Source organism: Rhinoraja longicauda, chromosome 3 (assembly GCF_053455715.1).
Source record: "Rhinoraja longicauda isolate Sanriku21f chromosome 3, sRhiLon1.1, whole genome shotgun sequence".
Taxonomy (NCBI): Eukaryota; Metazoa; Chordata; class Chondrichthyes; order Rajiformes; family Arhynchobatidae; genus Rhinoraja; species Rhinoraja longicauda.
The window spans coordinates 29,516,183-29,541,197 of NC_135955.1; the positions used below are offsets into that span (position 1 = coordinate 29,516,183).

The following is a 25,015-nucleotide window of genomic DNA, read 5'->3' on the forward strand; positions in this document are numbered from 1 at the left end:
ATGATTTACTTGAAGAGCACAGGAGGCAGGCTTGAGGGATCATATATATGGTCTACTTCTGGCCTTATCTTATACATTCTTACAATGGGGGAATGACAGTGAGAGAAGATGGCAGAGTTGTGGAAGCAATGAAAGGAAGTGTAGTCTGAGAGTTCCCATAATTTTCTTTGTTACATCTAAATGTTCTAATCTGGTAGTCACGCTTTTAACAAGCACAGAGTGATCAATCCAGTCCCAATTACATTCTATTACCAAAGTTCTCACCAAAATGAATCTTAAAAGCTTTATCTTTGATGATGCATTTTAATTTAGATCCAATTTTGTTTATAACATTTAATGGTTACCTCAAAAGCAGATGACCTTTGAAATTTAAAAAAAGTCATTTGAAGATTTAGTGCAAGATCACAAGTTCACAAAACATTTCCACAAGATAGAGGGAGACATACATTTTATGGGGTTATAATGATAACCATGCAGTCAATCCGAGTGGAGATGACAAGAAAATGAAATACAGTGGCACGAGTAGGCCATTCAACCCCAGTCAATACTGCCCAGGCTAATCTGTTATTCCAATGTCATTTTTCTACATTGTTCCTTTTAGTTCAAACATTCCCTGTCAATCAGGCTTGGTAACAACACAGCCATGAATAGGTGCCGAGGTTATTTGCGTAGAATTTATTTGTAAACGTCCTCCATTCACATGAAATTATTCTTGTTCTATTGGAAAAAGTTGTGGTTTCCATTTCCTACATGCAAAATTCATGGACTGAGTCATACACTCCATCTCAACTACAGCTCATAAAACAATGATTTCTGTCAGTGAGTCCCATGATCTATTTACATTTGCATTCAAAGGTCATTGAGAAATGAACACATCTTATAATTTATAGCACGGAAAAAACAATTCACTTCAATAGCTGCTCACGCTCCTCAAGGACCTCCTTCCACACCATCACTTTCTTGTGTTTATTCCCTTAAATGTATCTCTCCTAGTCACTTCACCCATTCCCCGTGGGAGTGGTTTCCACATTCTCACCACTCTCCAGGCAGTGGTCTCTCACGAATTCCCTACTGAAATTATTAATGACAAGGCAAAACTTACGGCACTGAGTCACGACTTGCTCAGAACTATTTTCTCTCGTGCCTAGCAATCTGAACCCTGTCATAATATAAACATTTCTCTATAAAGGTCACCTCGCAATCGCTTTTAAAGAGAAAAAAAAGTACTCAATCTTACAATGTGAAAAACCCATCCAAACTCATTTCGTAAGAACATTAAGTTTAAGGACATGGTTGAAAAGTACAATAAGCAGCTTTACACAGAATTAATCTGCAAAATACTTCAAAGCAGAAGCCATTTCATCAAACATGGGACAATTAATACATTACTCTTACAAAACTCACCAGACCAAATAATCCTCATCCCTGATAAACCCAGGAAGGTTATGGTTGCATTTGCAAACATTCCAAATGGGCACAATCTGTTTATATAACACAGTTGACCCTACACAGCGACATTATATAATTGCACACTGGCTCGCCTTTCATGGTTTAAGCATTTTCTTGCCCAGCTTCTTTAACACACTAAGATGTCCCCAGTGGAGCACTTCAGTAATTAAAACAAAATACATCTGTATCTTGTCAAACCAAGAGTGCGCCTATCGTCATCGGATCATGTATAGTAAGTACTTGGTAAAGACACTGTAGGAAGGAACTGCAGATGCTGGTTTAAACCAAAGACAGACACAAAAAGATGGAGTAACTCAGCAGGTCAGACAGCATCTCTGGAGAAAAGGAATAGGTGATGTTTCGGGTAAAGACCCTTCTTCAGTCCCTGTACTTGTACACTGTAGACACTGTGCTTGTATAAACAATGAATGGGGGTTTTGAAAAATGATTAGGAACAGTCAATCCTGATGCAATGGGTGGTACTGTTGTCTCTAGAGTCAGAGGACTGTGGTTTCATGCCTCCAAACCAGAAATTAAACAAAAATATGGATCAAAGTGTCAGCATTGACAGCCATGATTGGATGGTGGAGTTGACCTGATCGTAATTCTGCTCCTATGACTGATGAACTTGTGGAAATGCTGACAGTCCCAGGTGCCACCCCTCAGACAAGACTTTAATACCTTTCAGGTAGGAATAGATGGTCTCCAGGTGCTAGAAACGTCTCCCTGTTGCCATCATTTATAGTGCAACAATAAAACAAATTATCTATTTAAGTCTAAGTAGCAACATCACTTATCAAGATCTGGTAATTATCACTGTGCCATTTCTGGGAATATAGCAAACAGTTAACTTGAGCAGAGCTACATTTTAACAGTGACTGCAATTCAAGAGGCACCGACCGAGTCTACAGGCTGCATTTATTATGCAGTAAAAAAGACGACACAAGTCTTTGGCACCATCTCCAATTTCCATAGTCAAATGTTTGATTTTGGAAATTGACATATGGAACACGATGCGGAACACGGTGCGGTGGATAAGCTGGTTATCTTTGAACCAGTTCGGATGAAGTAACACATTATTTGACAAATAGAATTTAGACATTTTCATTAAGAGGCCCATTACATTTTGGACTCATCACACTGGGAGACATTCAGGCCAACCTGTCAGTACTGTCTCATTGAAAGGGCTCTCCAATTAATCCCCTTCACAATCTCTATTTCTGTACTGCCCTACACAAATATTTACCTAGATGTTCACCATCCTTTAAGGCAGCACTTTCCAGATTGCTACAACTTGCTTTGTGAATAATTAAATCTCTCCTCTCTCAATAAAGATTATTAAGCCTGTATATTGCATGGATTTGTTACAGCACAAAGAAACAGCAAATGGATACACTATCAAGGGTCACTTGCTTGAAAAAAGACCAAATGTGCTGGAGAAACTCAGCAGGTCAGCTGCATCTCTGGAGAACATGGACAGGTGATGTTTCGGGTCAGGACTGAAGGGCCCCGACCCAAAACGTCACTTAGCCATGTTCTCCAGAGATGCTACCTGACCCCCTCTGAGTTACTCCAGCACTGCCTTTTTTTTTGTTGCAAACCAGCATTTGCAGTTCCTTGTGTCACACTTGCTTGAAATTGCATTACGCAGCCCAAGAGGAAAGAGTCAGAGTAATACTGCAAGGCCCTTCAACCCATCGCACCTGTGCTATTGCATGTATCCAATGTGCACATTAAGGCAAATATCTTGCAAGTTCAATGCTAAAGTATTCAACAAATATTTTAATAATTGGGCTGCACTAATTTAAAGCCATTCACACTCAACTCAAAGCATTTTGTGGACATGGAATACTATATGTCAATAACACAGCATGTTCTTACTGTTAAAGGGCAGAATTGTTAAGGTAGCCAAGAGGATAATCACCCAATGGATAGCATCCTAACTGCTGATCATATCATTAAAAACAATTCTAAAACAGTACAATTTCCAAGGAGTGTTTTTGAAAGCAGGATAAATGGCTTGGCTTTTTATCTTCTCGAGATGGCCATTCCATCATTTAATTGCCAGGAATATTATCTGCCATTTGTTGATGAGCATCTGGAGGTTGTCCAAGTTCTACTAAAGGCTGCTTCCACAGCACAGCAGAGTGGTGAAAGGAGTCAAATTCCAGGAAATCACCAGTAAGAAGTCCCTCGTCAAGGAAAGAAAGTTACAGATGAGCAACTGAAGACGATAGGACTAAAAATAAATTTCCGTAAAATTTGCTGCTGTCATGGCGTGACTCTATAACCATCTTCCTTTGTATCGGCTGTGAGCCATACCCTGGATGGCATCTCTAACGAGCCAATCATTTGCTGGAGCTTTTTTAAAGTTATAATCAAATGCAGGTCGAATGACAACACCCCCCTGCTTCAACCACTGGGCTTCAGCTTAAGTATACGCATGGTTCATTTCTGAGGAAGAAGCTTGCAGCCAACCATAAAGACTGGCTTGTTGTTGACAGCACCACTGGCAATGTGAAAATCAAAAGGACATGCATTTATATCACATTAAACTGCTGGGGGGAACTAAATGGTCCAGGCCAAATTTGTGGATGCCAATGCACAGAAAATGTTTCAGATAGGGAACTCTGAAGAAGGGTCCCAACCCGATACAGTGTCTGTCCCATTCCTCCACAGATTCTGCCTGACCCAGTAAATTCTTCCAGCACACTGTTTTTTCACTCAAGGTTCCAGCATCTGTAGTTTCTACTGTCAAAGGTCAAGAATGCCCCAAAACATAACAACGAAAGTCTTACCTGCAAGCACAACAGATATGCAAACAGAGTAGTCTGCAAACACAATAAACAGAAAGTTCAGCACATTTAAAAATAGTGCAAAAGCCCAAAATAATGCCCCCAGGTCTATGTCATTCAGAGCATAGTTGGAGATTGTAGAGTTTAATAGTTTGATGGTTGTTGCGGGAAAAAGCTGCTCCTGGACTTGGATGTTACAGTTTTCAGTCTCCTATATCATCTTCCCTATGGCACAAGTGAAATGAGAGTGTGGCCAGGGTGGTGTGGGTTCCAGTTGATGCTGGCTCCTTTGAGGCTTGGTCTCCTGTAATCCCTTCGATGGTGGGGAGGTCAGTACCTATGGTAGACTGGGCAGTGTTCACCACCTTTTGCAGTCTTCATTCCTTGGCGTTCGAGTTGTTGAACCAGGTAGTGATACAACAGTCAATGTGCTCTCCACTATACCAAGAGGAATTCAATAGAGTATTTGTCGACATGCCGGATCTACTCAATCTTCTAAGGAAGTAGAGGCATCGATGGGCTTTCTTTATGATTGCATCGATGTTCTGGGTCCAGAACAGATCTTCGAAGATATGCACGCCCAGGAATTTGAAGTTTTTGACTTTCTCCACCAATAACGTGCTGTTGCTGAAGACAAGTTTGAGGATCCTCGTCCTTCACCATTTTTAGCATTTCCATATTTTTTAAGCACCTTTCACACATCCCTCAGTACGTCTTAAACTCCAGAACCAGCAAAGTACTTGTGAAGTGCGGTCACAGCTATAATGTGGGAAGAGGAGAGGATCCTACAGCAGCAGTGAAGTTTAAGTGAAGATAAGCTATGGAAGTGATATTAAATGCTGCCCCCTGCACATTGGGCTGTGGTTGAGAAATTCTCCCAATCTTTTCCTGCCCACCAAGAGGGTTGACGGGACCACAGTTTTCACATGTCAGATGAGGGGAGACGGGAGGTGGCTATAAAAGATTGGAGTTGGTCAGAAGGGGATGGAGAGGATATGAACGATGGAGAGCGAGTGAAGAAGACGGGCTTTTTCTCTTGCATAATTAAGCTCCGTTAGCATTTAAATCAGTGTTGTGCAATTCATTAAATATAACCAGCCGGCAAAACATACACTGGATCATTTGTTTGTCACACTGTATTCAACGTCCCAATTAAAAGGCCATTCACAAGGAATTCCAAATCATTAGAGCAACTGAAGGCCCAGTCATTAATTCTTCCACAACCTCCCCACAGACCCACATTTCTGAAAAATGTTAAAATCTCTCCAAAATATTAATTTTAATTGGATTTTACTTCAATGTTTCTCAAAAATACAGAAGGTTGTTGAGTCTTCTAACCTGTGCTGACTCGCATAAAATGTCATCCAAATATTCCCAAGCACAAACCTATTCTCACACGCAGTCTGACAAAATGAGTTCAGCCCAAGCATTTACTGAAGAAATACAAGACACCTACCTACACTGGAAACAGACTTGAGGGGATGGGTAAATAACAGATAAAAAGGCGATTAGTTTCAATTGAGGAAGAAAGGTCTCGACCCGAAACGTCACCCATTCCTTCTCTCCTGAGATGCTGCATGACCGGCTGAGTTACTCCAGCATTTTGTGAATAAATACCTTCGATTTGTATCAGCATCTGCAGTTATTTTCTTACACTAGTGGTCAGCACAGACATCGAGGACCAAAAGGCCTGTTCTTGTGCTGCACAGTTCTATGTTCTAGGTTAAAAGCAGTGACATCCGCTATTAATGTGTCTTATTTGTCTATGCAATGATCCTAGATACTTATTCGTAACAAGGGCAGAATCCCCCTCGTTCTCACCTTCCACCCCATCAGCCAGCGTATCCAACAAATCATCCTCCAACATTTCCGTCACCTACAACGGGACCCCACTACTGGCCACATCTTCCCATCCCCTCCCGTTTCTGCGTTCCGTAGAGACCGTTCCCTCCGTAAATCCCTGGTCCACTCGTCCCTTCCTACCCAAACCACCCCACCCCCAGGCACTTTCCCCTGCAACCGCAGGAGATGCAACACCTGTCCCTTTAGCTCCCCCCTCAACTCCATCCAAGGACCCAAACAGTCTTTCCAGGTGAGACAGAGGTTCACCTGCACCTCCTCCAACCTCATCTATTGTATCCGCTGCTCTAGATGTCAACTTCTTTACATCGGCGAAACCAAACGCAGGCTCGGCGATCGTTTCGTTCAACACTGTCGCTCAGTCCGCCTTAACCAACCTGATCTCTCGGTGGCTGAGCACCAACTCCCACTCCCAGTCTGACCTTTCTGTCATGGGCCTCCTCCAGTGCCATAGTGAGGCCGACCGGAAATTGGAGGAACAGCACCTCATATTTTGCTTGGGCAGCTTGCAGCCCAGCGGTATGAACATTGACTTCTCCAACTTTAGATAGTTCCTCTGTCCCTCTCTTCCCCCCTCCCCCTTCCCCCTTCCCAGTTCTCCCTCTATCTTCTTGTCTCCACCTATATCCTTCCTTTGCCCCGCCCCCCCCCGACGTCAGTCTGAAGAAGGGTCTCGACCCGAAACATCACCCATTCCTTCTCTCCCGAGATGCTGCCTGACCTGCTGAGTTACTCCAGCATTTTGTGAAATAAAAAACTAGATACTTAGTTTCTGTATTAACAAACTAGAGTGCTGGAGGAACTCAGCATGTCAGGCAGCATATGTGGAGGTAATGTATATTTCAGGTTAGAACCCTTCAGGCTCTTTTCCAGCTTATCCCCTGCTACTATTTCACTCTGTCTGAAGAAGGGTCCCAAATCCCAAAATGTCACCTGTCCATTCCCTCCACAGATGCTGCCCAACCACTGGGTTCCACCAGCACCTGGGACTTCCTCCAAGATTCCAGCATTTGCAGCTCCTTGATTCCTATTAATAACACGCTGCAAACCGTGCACGCTGGTCTCAGAGAGGTCTGTGTGCAAACACAACGCACGGAGGCGAGTTAAAATACCAAGGCTTGACGATTCAATGCAACTTAAATACAAACGTTTTCTGGAATCAGTGCAGTACCACACACTGGACATGGGTAGCTTCAGCTAAACTAACATTAATTACGTCCTCAACAAAACGGCTTGCTGGTAGAGAGAGAGAGGCCTGGTGTGGTATAACATTGAGGGCCAACCAAAGTGCGGCAAGGCTGCTCTTGGCACAAACTTGTTTTGTTTTGCTGACCTGACTGCTTTATGCATACCTGCATGTCTGTCACGCACGCACACCTCTCTCTCCCTCTCTCCCTCTTTCTCTCTTTCTCTCTCTCTCTCTCTCTCCAACGTCTGTCCTATTTCCCACATGCATGGCACAGCCCAACTAGTCCGAATGGTTCCTGAGCACGTAACACTCAACTTAACCCAGAGTTGACCCATATAATCAGGTTCCCTCAGGCTTCAGGTCAGGTAACCAACCTCCACCTTCAGAGGAGAGTGCAGCCTCAATTAGACTGCCATCGCATACGTATCTATTGAGCAGAGACAGCAACGTTCCTCACTATCAGACACGAGTGAGCCAGATGAATTTGTTAAAAAAACATGCAACATCCAATAATAGATATTATTACCATATAATATATTGGAATATAATTCAGTACACAAATTCTGGGTTACTGGTCCAGTAATTTTGGCATTGAAATACAGATACACACACAAATATACAGAAACCAGTCAAATAACATTTGTAAGGCTAAGCAATTACTCACATTTCCAGAGCCTTCAAATACATCAACCTATTTTACAATCATTTCTTTACAATAACGCGGTTGATTCCTGCTGTGCAACATAGAAGGTTGCAGGCAAATGATGATGCAAATAGTTTCAGCCTGTTGGAAATACGTATTCACCTGCTCTGGGCGGGTCCCATCGACATTCCATGAGATTCAAAAAAGCTTTCTGCATGCTTCGAGCATTTAACAATTTCCTTTCCAGAAGTATTAAAAAAAATGCAAGGAGGAAGCAGTGTCTTCAAATTCTTTGACTTGTTTGACCGTCATTGCATTTCTGTCTTAACTTTTACTATTTCGGAAAATCCCAAGAAACACTGGCCAATAAAGTGATCTGACCCTTCGAGTTTAGAAAAAGTAGTAATCTTTCTGAAATGCAGGCAAGTGAGAATTTCACAGTTCCAATTAGGTCCACGTGACAATTAAACACACTCGAGTCTGTACTCATGAAATGTATAAAATTCTCAGAGCTTTGATAGGAGAGATTCAGGAATAATATATCATCCAATTGAGTTGGCTTTGAAAAAATACCCAGAAGCACCATCTCAAAATAAGGAGCTGGCCATTCAGGGCAGAGTTGAGGAGAATTTGACTATTCAAATCTTTCTGCCAGAGAGGGCTGTGGACTTGGTCACTGAATGATTGAGGCATTTAGATATTAAAGTGATCATGGGATATAGAGTTAATGCAGGAAAATGGCACAAAAGTAAAAGATCAGTTGTGATTTTATCAAACAGTGCAGAATGATTCTGTTCCTTATATCTTATGGAGCGCTTAAAACTTTCAGCACACTTCGAGATGTCAGGTAATGGACAGGACTTCCACAATTGATACTATCAGTTTACTGATACTGCCTGGAGGATAGAGTTTGGAAATGAGGGAGGGGGGAAACTATTTTGATCATAAATGCCCATTATGTCCACTAGAGTGGGATCACAGAGCCTCATCTCAAGGACAGTGCCTCCAGCTGTGGAGCCCTCCTTCAATACTATAATTTTTAGATTTATTTTAGATTTAGAGATACAGCGCAGAAACAGGCCCTTCGGCCCATCGGGTCTGCGCCGCCCAGCGATCCCCGCACACTAACACTATCCTACACCCACTAGGAACAATTTTTACATTTGCCCAGCCAATTAACCTACATACCTGTATGTCTTTGGAGTGTGGGAGGAAACCGAAGATCTCGGAGAAAACCCACGCAGGTCCCGGGGAGAACGTACAAACTCCGTACAGACGGCGCCCGTAGTCAAGATCGAACCCGAGTCTCCGACGTTGCATTTGCTGTAAGGCAGCAACTCTACCGCTGCGCCACCATGCCTAATGAAACAGAAGCAAGCCTAGCTCATGTACTCAAGCTTCTTGAGAAATATTTGAACTTGGGATCGATGGACCCGAAAGGCGAGTGTGTAGTCTTTGGATCCACAGCTGACCCTCAGAGGAGAAAGATGTGTGGGAGCTCTGGGTGCACTGTCAGAGCCTTACAGCACAAAAACAAGCCCTTCGGCACAACTTATCCATGCCAACCAAGTTTTATAATTGTCCCATTTGCCCGTGTTTGACCCAAATCCCTCGCAACCCTTCTGATCCATGGACCTGTCTAAATGTCTTTTAAACATTGTAATTGTATCCATGTTCTCAGCTTCCTATGGCAGCGTTCATTATATGCACCACCTTTTGTGTGAAGATGGTATCCCTCAGGACTCCTAAATCATTCCCCTCTTACTATAAACCTATGTCCTCTAGTTGTAGACTGCTCTTTCTTGAAAAGAAACTGCAATCATGCACCTTAACTATGTCTCCCTTGATTTTATAAAACTCTCAGCCTCATATGCTCCAAGGGAAACAGTCCCAGTCTCTCCTCATAACTCAAGCTCTCGAGTCCTGGCAACAACCTGGTGAAACTTTTCTGCACCCCTTCCAGCTTAATGACATCCTTCCTACAGATGGGCAAGCAGAACGGGCCACTGGCGGATGGGAAGAGAGAAAAAGGGAATCAAATTGAAACTACATTCCTTCCGACCTCCGATACCTAGTGCTGAGCCCCCACTAAAAAGTTTTCAATCCAAAAATTCCAAGCTTAATTAAAAAAAATAGAATGTTGTCTCTAATCACAGTTTGAAGCATATAGAGCAGCAGAGTCACAGACGTCAAAATGCCATAGTCAATCTCCACCACCACACACTCTACACTGACAAACTACATCACTGAAATAAAATCTTGGCTTCAATCAAATTTCCTGAAACTCAACTGCAACAAATCTGAAATCATCATCATTGGTCCAAAAACGCTCACCAAATCCACCCAAAACTTCATCCTCAATATTGATGGTCTCCCAGTATCCACCTCCCCTCACATCCGGAATCTTGGAATCATCTTTGATCAAACCCTCTCCTTCGACAAACACATCAAACACATCACAAAGACAGCCTTCTTCCACCTCAAAAACATCGCCCGTCTCCGTCCATCCCTCTCCTCCACAGCTGCAGAAACCCTCATCCACGCCTTCATTACCTCCCGTCTGGACTACTGCAACAGCCTCCTCTATGGTTCACCCTCAAAAATCATCAGTAAACTTCAATACATTCAAAACTCCGCTGCCCGTCTACTCACCCACTCCCCGATCCGTGACCATATCACCCCCGTCCTTTACAAGCTCCACTGGCTCCCCATCCCCCAGAGAATCCAGTACAAAATTCTCCTCATGACCTACAAAGCCCTCCATAACCTGGCCCCATCCTACCTGACAGACCTCCTCCAAAGGCACACTCCCACCTGCACCCTCCGCTCTGCTGCTGCCAACCTCCTGTCCTCCCCCATCCGGACCAAACTCAGATCCTGGGGGGACAGGGCTTTCTCCATCGCTGCTCCCACCCTCTGGAACTCACTACTGAAAACCGTCAGAGTCTCCTCCTCACTCACCACATTCAAACATCACTGAAGTCTCACCTTCAACCACTGACTGTCACCTCACCTTCTGTCTCCTTTTTCTGTTCGTTTACTTATTTATCTATTTATTTTCTTCTCTATGTTCTAGTAATCCCTGTAAAGCGTCTTTGAGTGTTTGAAAAGCGCTATATAAATGTAAATGTAATAATAGTAGTTTCTTTGCCTGTGGAGGACACTGAAGAGCTCCCCTCGGAATTTCTATTTTTACATTTCCAGTATTTACAGTGTGTACTCAGAAAGCATTTATGCGCATTTGTGAGCACGCACTTGAATGATAATGAAACAATCTGACAGCTATGGCCACCAACATCTCTGATCTCTTGCATCCAACAAATTGTCAAAGGGAACCAAAATAATTCAAATTGCCACAAATGCAGAGATAGTCTTGGCAAGGACCTGAAACAGCAGCTAAAGCAAAAGCATGAAGCACATCAGCAGAAAATTACAAGGACTGGCAGCATGAAAAAGGTCTTTAAATAATGACTTTTAAAATATTAAAGAAGATCACAAAATACAAAGTATAAATTATCAAATGGCATGGTCACCTCTGGGATCCAAAACCACAAGTACAAAGGTGAACACTCCCTCAAACTGTCAAACTGCAGATGGGGACTGACAGGCAGATTAAGAAATAAATCATTGCCGATTTCCTGCACTTGGTTAAACTCCAAGTTTGAAGCCATTCCTTCGTGTAATTTTAAAATCCCATTATTTTTAATTATACAAAAAGGAGAATGGAGATTTGATGAAATCTAGCTGCATTAAAAACATGTTTGGATTTTTACAAAAGTCATTACCAAATCAGGAAGTCCCAAATGCTTTGCAGCCAATGAGATGCTTTTGGAAGTGTCAACGCTGTATTGTAGGAGGTGCACCAGTCAATTTCCACACAGCTAGCGCCCATAAACACCAAGATAATGACCAGATGGAAGGTAGGCACAAAATGCTGGAGTAACTCAGCAGGACAAGCAGCATGTCTGGAGAGAAGGAATGGGTGACGTTTCGGGTTAAGACCAGATCATCGGCTTTTAGGATGCAGATTGTGGGATGAATTTTAAGCAGGGCAGGTGGGATAACTCTGAACTAATGCCATGGAATCCAGTACACGCATTTAAGAGAGCATCCAGACCATAGCTGAACATCTTGTCTAAAAGATTGCACCACTGAGTGCAGCTGGAGAGTCAATCTAGATGCCTTGTGCACGTCTTTGGAGTGGAGACTTGAAATTAACACCTTACATGGGTATTACCCCTGTGAGCCCCATCTGACGATGTTTACCTTCATTACTATGTGTACAGGTAGTTCAGCTATAATACAATAGCTACTTTCCTAAGAAACTTTGCATTATAGAAAACAGTGTTTTTAAAAATAATTGTATCAATGGGGAAAGATGTTAGGAGCTGGAGTGATTCAGACTCAATAACAAAATGACTCCCCCCCCCCCACCCCTCCCCCCACAGGATTAAAAAAAAATAGAGGTCTTTTTAATAGCTATAAGTTTTCATTGTTACTACAAGCTAAAAATATGACTCAATCTGAAGGGACTCGACCCGAAACGTCATCCATTCCTTCTACCCAGAGATGCTGCCTGCCCCACTGAGTTACCCCAACATTTTGTATCATCTTCAGTGTAAACCAGCATCTGCAGTTCCTTCCTACACTTTATTTATTTAATAGTTAAATGTCAATAGGAGCGATCGCTTATCAATTTCATTGACCACCCGTGGTTAAAGTGCAGTAACAGCTGCGCTCTGAAGAGGCAATGGTGTCTGGTTGCTGCCCAAACGTTACATGGAAATTGGAAATCGGAAATTGACAAGCAGAAAAAAAATCCAAAGTAACCTTTAAGTGGTTCTCTAATTCCCAATGGAAATTATGTTATGACCAATTTGGTCCGCACTATACAAATAGTGTTCCCTAATTCATCCATCGAGATATCTCCAACTTGCATTATAGAGACATATGTTAGAGCAGAACTACATATATACATACATACATAAATCAAAAAATGAATCGTGAGCTGGAACATGATGCATTAAAAGGCAGTCCTAACATCTTCAATGGCAGCTCTTAAAAGGAAATTGGATAAACACTTGAAAAAGAAAATATTTAAGGCCACAGAGAAAATGGAATGGAGTGGGAGTCATTTGATTACTTTCAGAAGAGTCAGCTTGAGCACAAAAGGCTGAAATACCACCACGCATGCTTGAAAAAGCACCTTATTGCACAATATAATCTACATACTCATTTTTCTAGTTTACTCATTCTCTCCTGCAAAACCAAATGCAGAATGTATGAAATCAAAGAGGCAGTGGGCAATTGACCTTCCTGCCTGCTCTGCCATTAAGACCTCTGGTGACCTGGTCAGGGTGCCACAGCGGTAGAGTTGCTGCCTTACAGTGCCGGGGACCCGGGTTCAATCCCAACTACGGGTGTTGTCTGTACGGAGTTTGTATGTTCTCCCCGTGACTGCGTGGGTTTTCTCAAAGATCTTCTGTTTCCTCCCACACTCCAAAGGTGTGCAGGTTTGTAGGTTAATTGGCTTGGTACAAGTGTAAATTGTCCCTCATGTATGTAGGATAGCGTTAATGTGTGTGGATCGCTGGTCGGTGTGGATTCGGTGGGCCAAAGGGCCTGTTTCTGCACTATCTCTAAACTAAACTTTTCAGCACAGCGCTGCCATTCTGCATAAACTCCATATCCCTAGATTTCTCTCAATAATTCCCTTTCATACACGGGTCCTCAACATGGTCAAGTATTCCCTAGATTTAATACTCAGGGTGAGGAAACCTGTTCTCATCCGTCCTGAATGGACCGCCTCGAGCTCGATCCCAAACAGATCAGCATAAAAATGGTGAACATGAAAGAGGCCAGATTCCTTAGCAGGAGAAGAGCAGTTTACACTGGGGCTATCCGTTAATGAGGGCAAGGTGGCTGAACCAAACCATCATTCAGGAACATGCTTGTTGTATTATAGAAAGCACAGATAGCTGAGCTGTGAATATTTCATCACCAATGCAGCGTGGTTGCTATCAACAAATTTTCCACAGCATTATCATCTGCACCTCGCAACGCTTCTCTCTTAATTTCTGGAAGAATAAGATCAGCAGGTGGATGGAATGCCATCACCTGTAAATTTCCATCCACATCCTGTGTCGGTAACGTATTAGCTACACCTTTATTGTCACTGGATTTAAATCCTGGACTGCCCTACATTACAGCATTGCACAAGCACCTTCGTCACACACAGAAGAGTGGTGATGGCTCACCACTACCTTCAAGGGAGGCAAGGGTTGGGCGTTAAATGCCAGCCCCGTCAATAACACCCACATTCTATAAAAATAATGAAAAACACAATATTTTCAAGTCTTCAAAATATTTCATGTTATTTCCTGATCCAGGAACAGTATCGTTTGCGAATCTGAATAATTAAATGAGTCAGACCTGGTATTACGTTAATTACACAACTCAAATTCCACACCCAGTTCAAGACTTCCTATTAAAATAATTTTCTTCCTCATTCCTTGTGCTCAGCACTACCCATCAGGAACAAAAAAAATCAAAACAAAGCTTTCTCTGTACTATGGCAAGTGTTTCAAAAATAAACCTAAACCTACAGCACAGGAAAGGGCCAGTGGTACAGAAGTAGTTTCTGCCTTACAGCGCCAGAGATCTGGGTTTGATCCTGACGAGAGGTGGCAGTCTGTACAGAGTTTGTACATTCCCCGTGACCGCGTGGGTTCTCTCGGGTGTTCCGGTTTCCTCCCACATTCCAATGACGTGCAGGCTTGCTGGTTAATTGGCTTCTGTAAATTGTCGCTGTAAAATGTGTAGGGTGGAACTAGTGTACAGGTATCACTAGTTGGTGTTTACTTGGTGGGTTGAAGGGTCACACTGCTTCTAAACTAAAGTACAAATTTGGCCCCACCATGACCAGGTTGTACCCGTCTATTCTAATCCCATTTATCCATCTGCTCCAATCACAATTAACCACATTAGACGCACAGCCTTCCATGCATTGACAATCCAGGTATTTGTCTAAATCCCCCAGCTATGCTCTTATAGCCCCTGTTTTGTTTGAATGGCAATGATTTTCTATACACCACCAGATTCAAGGGAATAAGAAGAATCTCAGATTACATAAAAGCTTCAATAGATCTCAGAAAAGTATTCAAGCTCTTAAAGAGCCAAAATAGATTTCTCTGATTGGATGCTTTCACCGCGTCTCCCTACCACATTTCCATCCGTGGTCACTAAACATCAATCTACCACAGTGTCCTGCCAGCCCCTGGCAACCAAACACATGATGCCTCTGTTGGCCAGTGAGGGATTCTCCACTCCTGCTCGGAGTCCTTCCCCCAATATTCCTGAAGTGTCAACTGTGTTCAATGGGGAGGCTGGGAGAGGGGCTTTAAGAGAAATTTGGTAAACAGATTCCCTGCACTTGGGAATATATTGGTTTTGCAGGATAATAAATGGCAGCCGTGTGATCGGCTCCCACACCTGCGGGATGAATCTGTCCCCATTCACTGGGAAAAAGTGCCTGGTGGGGTCCAACTGTGGACCTCAATCTACTGACATTGAGCAGCACTAAAGGGACAGATAGATTCACCCACGGTCTTCCTGGAGAGATTAAGGGGGTTCTAGGCTGGTCTGCCAGCTTCAGATGGCATGACTGCTGGCACTGCTGATGGGGAAAGTCATTTGGAAATTAGGGCACTATTCCTGAAGTTAAACTCCAAGAGCAAACTTTCAGCAGCTGGAATAGTTTTGGGGAGTGGGGGGTGGTTACGAGGGAGTGAAGAGGAAATGAGTTATCTGGTAACCACATGAAGGTAGCAGGGAATTGAGGAGGAGGAGGAAGAAGACCACCATTGGGGGGAAAAGTGGACTGACAAGGTGTCTGAGGAAGGAGATCAGGTTTGGAGGGTGCAAGGGAGGGGAGTGGAGGAAAAGATTGTCAGTTTTCATGGTGTGGTATGTGCACTTATGCGTGCAATGAAGTCTATGCAGCAGAGCCTAATCTCCAATTGGACCTCCTTGCCATTGTCAAAAGACAGTCAGTCAAGAACATGCACTGGCTGGTATTTAGATTTAGAGATACAGTGCAGAAACAGGCCCTTTGGCCCACCGGGTCCGCGCTGCCCAGCGATCCCCGCACATTAACACTATCCTACACCCACTGGGGGCAATTTAAAAAAAAGAGTGTGGGAGGAAACCGAAGATCTCAGAGAAAACCCACGCAGGTCATGGGGAGAATGTACAAACTCCGTACAGACAGCACCCGTAGTCAGGATCGAACCAAGGTCTCCGGCGCTGCATTCACTGTAAGGCAGCAACTCTACCGCTGCGCCACCGTGACCGCGGTGGCGCAGTTCCTCAATGATTTATGGGTATAAATGGCTAACCCATGTTAAAATAAATTCTCACACAGGCCTCGAGGGTAGCAAATTGTTCTCTACCCAGACAGACTGCCCAAGAAAAAGAGCACTCTCTCCCACCTCCAAATCCCAAGATTATGGACACAAAACTCATTCCACACAAATAAAATCGCAGCTGACGACGTAGTACTGGGGAAATGATGCATTGTCAGGGGTGTTGTTTTTTGGGGTGATGATTGCAGAGAATAATTTCAAAGAGGGGCAAGGGATCTCTGCCCAGTTTTGCAATCAATGATTATACCCTATTAAACATCACAAAACTAGAACTCATGTATAAATAAGCTGCCACTTTCCCTACACTTTCAGAGTGAAGCAGTCAAGTAATGCTCCAATGGCTATTAAATGTTTGGGAGATTTAACAATATCAAAATCATTGTGGAACTGCAAATTATTTCTTAGTTTCCCCAAAGATAAATTTTAATCAAACCCGCACGAGTGGGTGCAAACTGAGGCCGTCATTCATTGAAGGAGTCTGAAGAAGGGTCTCGACCCGAAACATTACCCATTCCTTCTCTCCCGAGATGCTGCCTGACCTGCTGAGTTACTCCAGCACTTTGTGAATAAATACCGTCATTCATTAGCTTTAGCCGATAGAAGAATTGAGTCAGATGCAAAATGCTTTGGACTCAATCTAGTCAGGATTCTAGGAGGATTTGGGGGCGGAAATGGTGCAGAGGGATGGGTATCAATTTAAAATTCCTCTTTCTAAATCAGCAAATGTTCCAGCTGATGTACACAGTGATGCAACGACAGCACATTCAGAATAATTCTGATATTGCACATTATCTGCCGCTGTTCACACAATTTACGGCCATTTTATTGAACCAATGCAAATTAAAGTTCTGAAGACACACAGATCACATTATCTCATGACAGTGCAAGTACATTAATTAATCCCATTTCTCCATTTGAAACTTCAATTGAATATCTTGTGGAAACTTGAAAAGCTGCAGTTAGTTTCAATAAAGTGCATTAACACTGCTGGACAACATATTTCATCCTCAAGTGGCAGCCTTCAGCATGCTCGTCCTCATTAAACTTCTCGCTGAGAAAACTGAACCAGTATCTACCACATCATAGATACTGGGGGGGACTGGTAGTATAGATGCTGAGAAGTGGTTTCCACTGCATGGAGCTTCTGGAGCCTCTGAAAATGCAGGGTATATATTAGGTCGGCCATTTAGAAGTGATAAAAGGAGAATTTGTTTCAGAGGGCTGTGAATCCTTGAAATGCTCCACCTCAGAGGGCTGTGTGAAGGAGTAGTCAATGTGAAAAGCATTGACAGATTTCACTTCTATATTTTAAGATTATCCTCACTTTCTTGCTTGTGGTCTTCAGGATATTTTTGTTTGCTGTGTTACTGCGACAAGTGTCTAACCTAAAAAATCCCTGTAACTGGACTGCAATAATCAGACTTCATTTGAGATTTTTAACTAATACTTAACTTACCATCTCTCCATGATTTCAAGAGCTCCCAATGATCAAGAGCTCCCAAATCCTCCTTTTTGAGAATGGCAATCCAAGAACTTGCCCAAGGACAAACTGGCAGTGTAGTTGGGGTAAATATACAAAGGAGCTTGCAATCCCTTTGCTGGCGGTCGAAACTCCAACCGTGGGGCCTGTGGACTTTAATATTGTGAAGCACGCGGTCTCTGGTAAGAAGGGGCCGACTTGGGAGCTTCATGCCGTGGAGTGTGTTTCAACCGCCCCGATGCAGGAGTTTCGATCACCCCAACAGGGGCTTTGATCGTCGGCTGCGGGGGCTTCGATCGCCCTGACTGCGGATGGTTTGACTGCCCTGACCTCGGGAGAAGAGGAAGATTGAACTTTATTGCCTTCCATCACAGTGAGGAATGTGGAATCCATTGTGACGGATGTTTATGTTAACTTTTGTGGTTGTGTGTCTTGGTGCTTTTCACTTAGTATGGCTGTATGGCAACTCAAATTTCACTGTACCTTAATTAGTACATGTGATAATAAACTGACCTTAACCTTGAAATAGCATTTGCTGGAAGGATGAAGAGAAGGGGATGCGACATTCGGCCCTTCAAGCCAGCACCGCCATTCAATACTGATCATCCAAAATCAGTACCTCGTTCCTGCTTTCTCCCCATATCCCTCGAATCCTTAATTCTGATGCAAGTGTTGTGGAATTCTATAATCACCCAAGACTTGACCCAAACCCGACCCTTGCTTTGAGTTGTCAGTCTCAGTAATGTGCAAAATGACAGAAACTTGATAGTATGACATTTTCTTGGTTAAATGCATCTCAATTATTGTTAAGATAACAACACCATTGAGGGATTAAGGACAAAGACAGGGTAGAAACTGAAATCCAACGCCACTTTAATAAGTTTGCTGGAGGCACTGGTTCATTCTTTCAAAGTGCTTTGCAACTCAGGAAATGCTCTTGAAGCGTAGCGTCAGTTACGATTACAGAAACATGACAGGTAATTTGCACACAGCAAGCAACAAATCTTAATGCCATGAAAATCTTCTGGGATTTTGGAGAAAGCTCGTATACAAACCATCTGCCAATGGATCAAGGACTTCCTGACCAACCGCCCCCAGACCGTCAAAATAGGCCCTCACCTCTCCTCCACCATTACACTGAGCACCGGCTCACCACAGGGCTGTGTGTTGAGCCCCATCCTTTACTCCCTCTACACTCACGACTGCGCCCCCACCCATCCCACCAACACCATCATCAAGTTCGCGGATGACACGACTGTGGTTGGACTCATCTCAGAAGGAGATGAGACAGCCTATAGGGATGAAATCCAAAGGCTGGCAGCATGGTGTTCAGTGAACAATCTGGTCCTGAACTCCTCCAAAACAAAGGAACTTATAATTGACTTTAGAAAAACCAGTGGAGATTACGACCCACTCTACATCAATGGGGTCTGTGTGGAAAGGGTACCAGCTTTCAGGTTCCTGGGTACGCACATCGCAGAGGATCTTACCTGGTCTATCAACACCATCACCACAGTAAAGAAGGCACAGCAGAGACTCCACTTCCTGAGGATCCTCAGGAAAACCAACCTGCAGGAGAAGCTCATGTTGTCCTTCTATCGCTGCTCCATCGAGAGTGTGCTGGCATACTGTATAACCACATGGTATGCCAGCTGCTCAGAAAAGGACAGGAAGGCCCTTCAGAGGGTCATCACGACGGCCCAGAAGATCATCGGCTGCTCACTGCCCTCCCTGGAGCACCTGTTCAGCCTACGCTGCCGCAGTAGAGCAGGCAAAATAATAAAAGATCCATCCCACCCCGGCCACCGTCTGTTTGTTCATCTGCCCTCTGGTCGACGTTTCAGGTCGATCAAATCCCGAACAAACAGACTTAAGAACAGTTTTTACCCCAGGGCCATACGAGAACTGAACACTACCTTGCACTAGGCAACACCGTTAAAAAATCTTGTACTTAATATAATTGTATTTAATTGTATTTATGTATTTATTTGTTTTTGCATTTATTGCATATATGTTTGTACGCACCGTCAGGATTGGCTATTTTTGAATTTCGTTGTACTCGTTGCAATGACAATAAATGAATATTATTATTATTATTATTATTATTATAATGCCAGAGAATTTACTGAGGGGCAGATGCAGACATAAAACGCAGAATCAATAAGGCTAGGGTGGTGTTTAACATGCTCAGGAAGATGTGGAGCTCAAAATACATCTCAATCAACACCAAAATACACATCTTTAACTCAAATGTGAAGCAGGTAATGCTGTATGGATCAGAGACATGGAGAACAACAAAACACACAACAGGCTGCAAACATTCATTAACACCTGCCTCAGGAGAATACTAAACATCTGGTGGAGAGACAAAGTAAGCAATGCGGACTTGTGGAAAAGAACAAGCCAGGATCCCATTGACTTACAAATTCGAAGGAGAAAATGGAGTTGGATTGGACACCTTCAGAAAACCTATCACAAACATCACCCGGCAAGCCCTGAAATGGAACCCCCAAGAAAAAAGGAAAAGAGGTTGCTCCAGGAACAGCTGGAGAAGAGGTGTCCAGGCAGAAATGTCTGCGAGTGGGCTCAACTGGGGAGATATCGAAAGAACCGCCAACAACCGAGTGAGGTGGAGGACATTTGTCAATGGCCTATGCTCCCTAGAGGAGCCAAGGGCTTAAGAAGTAACAAGAGATAAGACTGGTAGGAGAATGGGGAAGGGGAGGGATGGAGAGAGGGAAAGCAAGGGTTACTTGAAGTTAGAGAAGTCGATGTTCAAACCGCTGGGGTGTAAGCTGCCCAAGCGAAATACAAGGTGCTGCTCCTCCAATTTGCGCTGGGCCTCACTCTGACAATGGAGCTCTGTGACAAGAATCATAAAAGCTCTCAGGTTACCAAACCAAAGTAATTTGGGTGAATATATTACTGATGATCAACTCCATTCTTAATCTGGAGTTCTCTCAGTTTCCACCATGACTGCATGAACATGTAGAGAATAAATATTGTCTGGGCCCATTGAGGCCAACCTACTTCTTACTCGCTGAGTTACTCCAGCATTTTGCGTACGCCGAGTTACTCCAGCATTTTATGTACCCGAAATGTCACCCACTCCTTCTCTCCCGAGATGCTGCCTGACCCGCTCAGTTACTCGAGCATTTTGCGTCACCATCTCCATTACAGGAGACAGACTAGTGACCGACATCTACTACAAACCTACTGACTTCCATAGCTATCTTGACCACTTCTTCCCACCCCGTTTCCTGTAAAAACTCCATCCCCTACTCCCAATTCCCCTGTCTACGCCACATCTGCACCCAGGATGAGGTGTTTCACACTAGGGCATCAGAAATGTCCCAATTCTTTGGGAAACGGGGGTTCCCCTCTTCCATTATAGATGAGGCTCTCACTAGGGTCGCCTCTATATCCCGCAGCTTCGCTCTTGCTCCCCGTCTCTCCATTCGTAACAAGGATAGAGTCCCCCTCGCCTTCCACCCCATCAGCTGTCTTATACAACAAATTATTCTCCAACATTTCCGCCACCTCCAACGGGATCCCACTACTGACCACATCTTCCCATCTCCACCCCTTTCTGCTTTCCGTAGAGACCATTCCCTCCGTAACTCCCTGATCCACTCGTCCCTTCCCACCCAAACAACCCCCTCCCCAGGTACTTTCCCCTGCAACCGCAGGAGATGCAACACCTGTCCCTTTACCTCCCCCCTCGACTCCATCCAAGGACCCAAACAGTCTTTCCAGGTGTGGCCGAGGTCCACCTGCACCTCCTACAACCTCATCTATTGTATCTGCTGTTCCAGATGTAGGCTTGGTGATCATTTCGCTCAACACCTTCGCTCAGTCTGCCTTAACCAATCTGATCTCCTGGTGGCTCAGCACTTCAACTCCACCTCCCATTCCCAATCTGACCTTTGTCCTGGGCCTCCTCCCTTGTTATAGTGAGGCCCAGCGCAAATTGGAGGAACAGCACCTCATTTCACTTGGGCAGTTTATACCCCAGCAGTATGAACATTGACTTCTCCAACTTCAGATCGTTCCTCTGTCCCTCCCTTTCCCCTTCCCAGTTCTCCCACTAGTCCTCCTGTCTCCTACTACATCCTATCTTTGCTACCCCTCCCCTGACATCAGTCTGGAGAAGGGTCTCGACCCGAAACATCACCCATTCCTTCTCTCCCGAGATGCTGCCTGACCCGCTGAGTTACTCCAGCATTTTGTGTCTACTTCTTAATACCCATTCTTTCCCAGCAGCCTATTCCGAAATATGGTGTTCATACAACAGTATGAATTAAAACTTTTTCATGATGAGGTGCCCAATAGATTTGTGTTTCGAACATCTTGGCTTCACTAAAAGCAAGAACTTCAGCCTATCAATAAACAGACAGCATCACAACTGCAAGATTCCATGAGAAACAAAAAACAGCTTTCTCCCCCATCCAACTCTCCACACCATCACCCAGGTACTATTAACCAATGCATAGGGTTCTACAGAAAATAAATGGGCCCTTTGGCATAACTCCACTGTGCCGACCAAGATGTTGACCTGAACGAGTCCCATGTCCTGAATTTGTCCGTAATCCCTTTGAAGTTGTTCTATTGATGCACCCGTCAAAATGTCTTTTACATTTTGTAATTATACCTATTTTTACACCTTCCTTTGGCAGCTCATTCCACATACCTGCCACCCTCTATAAAGTTGCCAGTCAGGTTTCTTTTAAATCTTTCCTCACTCAAGTAAAATCTATGCCTTCTAGTTTTAGACAACCCTACCCTGGGAAATAGGCAGTGACTAGAAACAGAAAAATAGCAAAGTAGGCCATTTGGCCCTTCGAGCCAGCACCACCATTCAATTTGATCATGGCTGATCTAAAATCATACCCCGTTCCTGCTTTTTCCCCATATCCCTTGATTCCTTTAGCCCTAAGAGCCAAATCTACTCTCTTGAAAACATCCAGTGAATTAGCCTTCACTGCCTTCTGTGGCAGAGAATTCCACAGATTTACAACTTTCTGGGTGAAGAAGTTTTTCCTCATCCGAGCCCTAAATGGTCTGCCCCTTTTTCTTAAACTGTGAGCCCTGGTTCTGGACCCCAACACCGGGAACATTTTTCCTGCATCTTACCTGTCCAATCCTTGAAGAATTTTATATGTTTCTATTAGATCCCCTCGCATCCTTCTAAATTCCAGTGCATACAAGCCCAGTCGACCCTCTAACCTCTATAAAGTATACTTTTCTAAAGGGCATCTCTCAACCTTTGACAGTGCTGGGAAAAAAGTCCTAGCCTATCCAACCTGTTATAACTCAAGCCTGCCTATTCCAGTGACAACCTCGTGAATCTTTTCAAGCTTAATTACATTCTTCCTATAGCTGAGTGACCAGAACTGTACAATACATATTCAATACTCCATGTGCAGTCTCACCAACATCTAATACAGCTGCAACATGACATCCCAACTCCTGTACTCAATGTCCGGACTGATGAAGGCAAGTGTGCCAAAAGCCGCCTTCACCACCCTCTCTACCTGGGACGCCACTTTCAGGGAATTATATACCTCCATTCCCAGATATCTCCGTTTTACATCAGTTTCCATGGCCTTATTGTTTATCATGTGTTCTGCCCTGGTTTTACTTCCCAAAATGCAATACCTCACTTGTTAGAACAGAATCAGTACATATCAGCAGCAACAATTCTTCCTCAATAACCATCAATAAAGGGGCATCTCAAGATTGTGTGGTCAGGCCCCTGCTCTATTCACTCTATACCCATGACTGTGGAGCCAGACACAGTTCAACTCTATCTTTAAATTTGCTGATGACACCACCGTCGTTGGGCAAATTATGGATAATGATAAGTCGAAGTATAGGAGGGAGATCGATCATCTGCTTGAAAGTTGCCAGAACTACAATCTTGCTCTTAATGTCAGTAGAACCAAGGAATCGATTGTTGACTTTGGAAGGGGAAGGGAGAGGATCCACAAAGCTCTTTTCAATAGGTTGGTGGAGGAGAGAGTCAACAACTTCAAGATCCTCGGCATGCACATCTCTGAAGATTTTTCCTGGACCCGGCACATTGATGCAGTCATAAAGAAAGTCCATCAACACATCTATTTCCTTAGAAGAATGAAGAGATTCAGTATGTTGTCGAACTTCCACAGGTGTACGGTAGAGAGCATATTGATTGGTTGCATCACGGCCCAATTTGGCAACTCGAATGCCCAGGAACGAAGGAGGTTACAAAAAGTGGTGAACAGTAGCAGGTCTATCACAGGTCCTGATCTCTCCAGTATTGCAGGGAGATGCTGACTCAAAAAGGCAGCCAGTATTTATCAGGTACCCACTGCATCCCATCTCTGCTCTCATTTGACTCCTGCCATCGGGAAGACAGTATAAGAGCCTGACAATACTAACATTCAGGTTCAGGAGCACCTTCTTCCAAACAACCATCAGGCTATTAAACACTATAAACTCCAGCTGAACTCCAAACTACGAACCACCTGGGATGGATCAGAGACTTTGGTTTTTGTTTTTACAATATTTGTTATTTTCTTTCTTTATTTAAATTTTATAGTTAACTTATTTTTAGCTCGATAATTTTCAGAATAACAGTTATGCTTCGGGACAATTTTAATGCTAATAGTCTTAGTTCTCACTGTTACTTAATTCATTAAAAAATTTGTCCAAGGAGCTCAAAATCTTTTAAGATTGCTGAAATATTACTGGTTGATGTCTGGAACTCGCTGCCAGAGGTGGTCGTGGAGTCAGATGTAATCACTACATTTGGGAGATGTTTCAACAGACACTTAAATAGGTGAGGCACGCATACAGACCTAATGTGGGGCATATGGTTGGCATGGAAATGGTGGCCAATTGGAACGTTTCTGTGCTATGCAACTTCATGACTAATATGTCTTGACGTCAAATGTTTAAAACCTTTTAGGTACATTAGAGTTATTAACTATTGCATATAAAAATAAATTCAAACCACCAACAAATTCATTATCTACCACTACATAAGTGGAAATAGGTAGCAGATTGGAGGTGCGTTTAATATGCTAGTTTGATAACTTGCATCAGAAAGATAAGATACATAAGATTTATGGCTTTAAGATGCAGAGAAAGGGGAACGGGTAGAACAAAAACATTTGGTGGGGTGGAAAGGAGAAA

General features: G+C 43.6%; 1 protein-coding gene across 6 annotated transcripts in view; it reads right to left on the minus strand.

Moving 5' to 3' along the window:
• The window catches only part of LOC144591202 (phosphatidylinositol 4-phosphate 5-kinase type-1 beta-like), a 126,528-nt gene that overhangs the window by 61,821 nt on the left and 39,692 nt on the right, over positions 1–25,015 (minus strand). The window contains exon 1 of one of the 6 annotated variants that reach the window (XM_078395503.1): positions 1,405–1,429. The exons of the other annotated variants lie outside the window; for them this stretch is intronic. The gene's annotated coding sequence lies outside the window, so the exon portion shown is untranslated. Of the gene's footprint in view, positions 1–1,404; positions 1,430–25,015 lie in introns of those variants that run through there. 6 annotated transcript variants of the gene reach the window in all.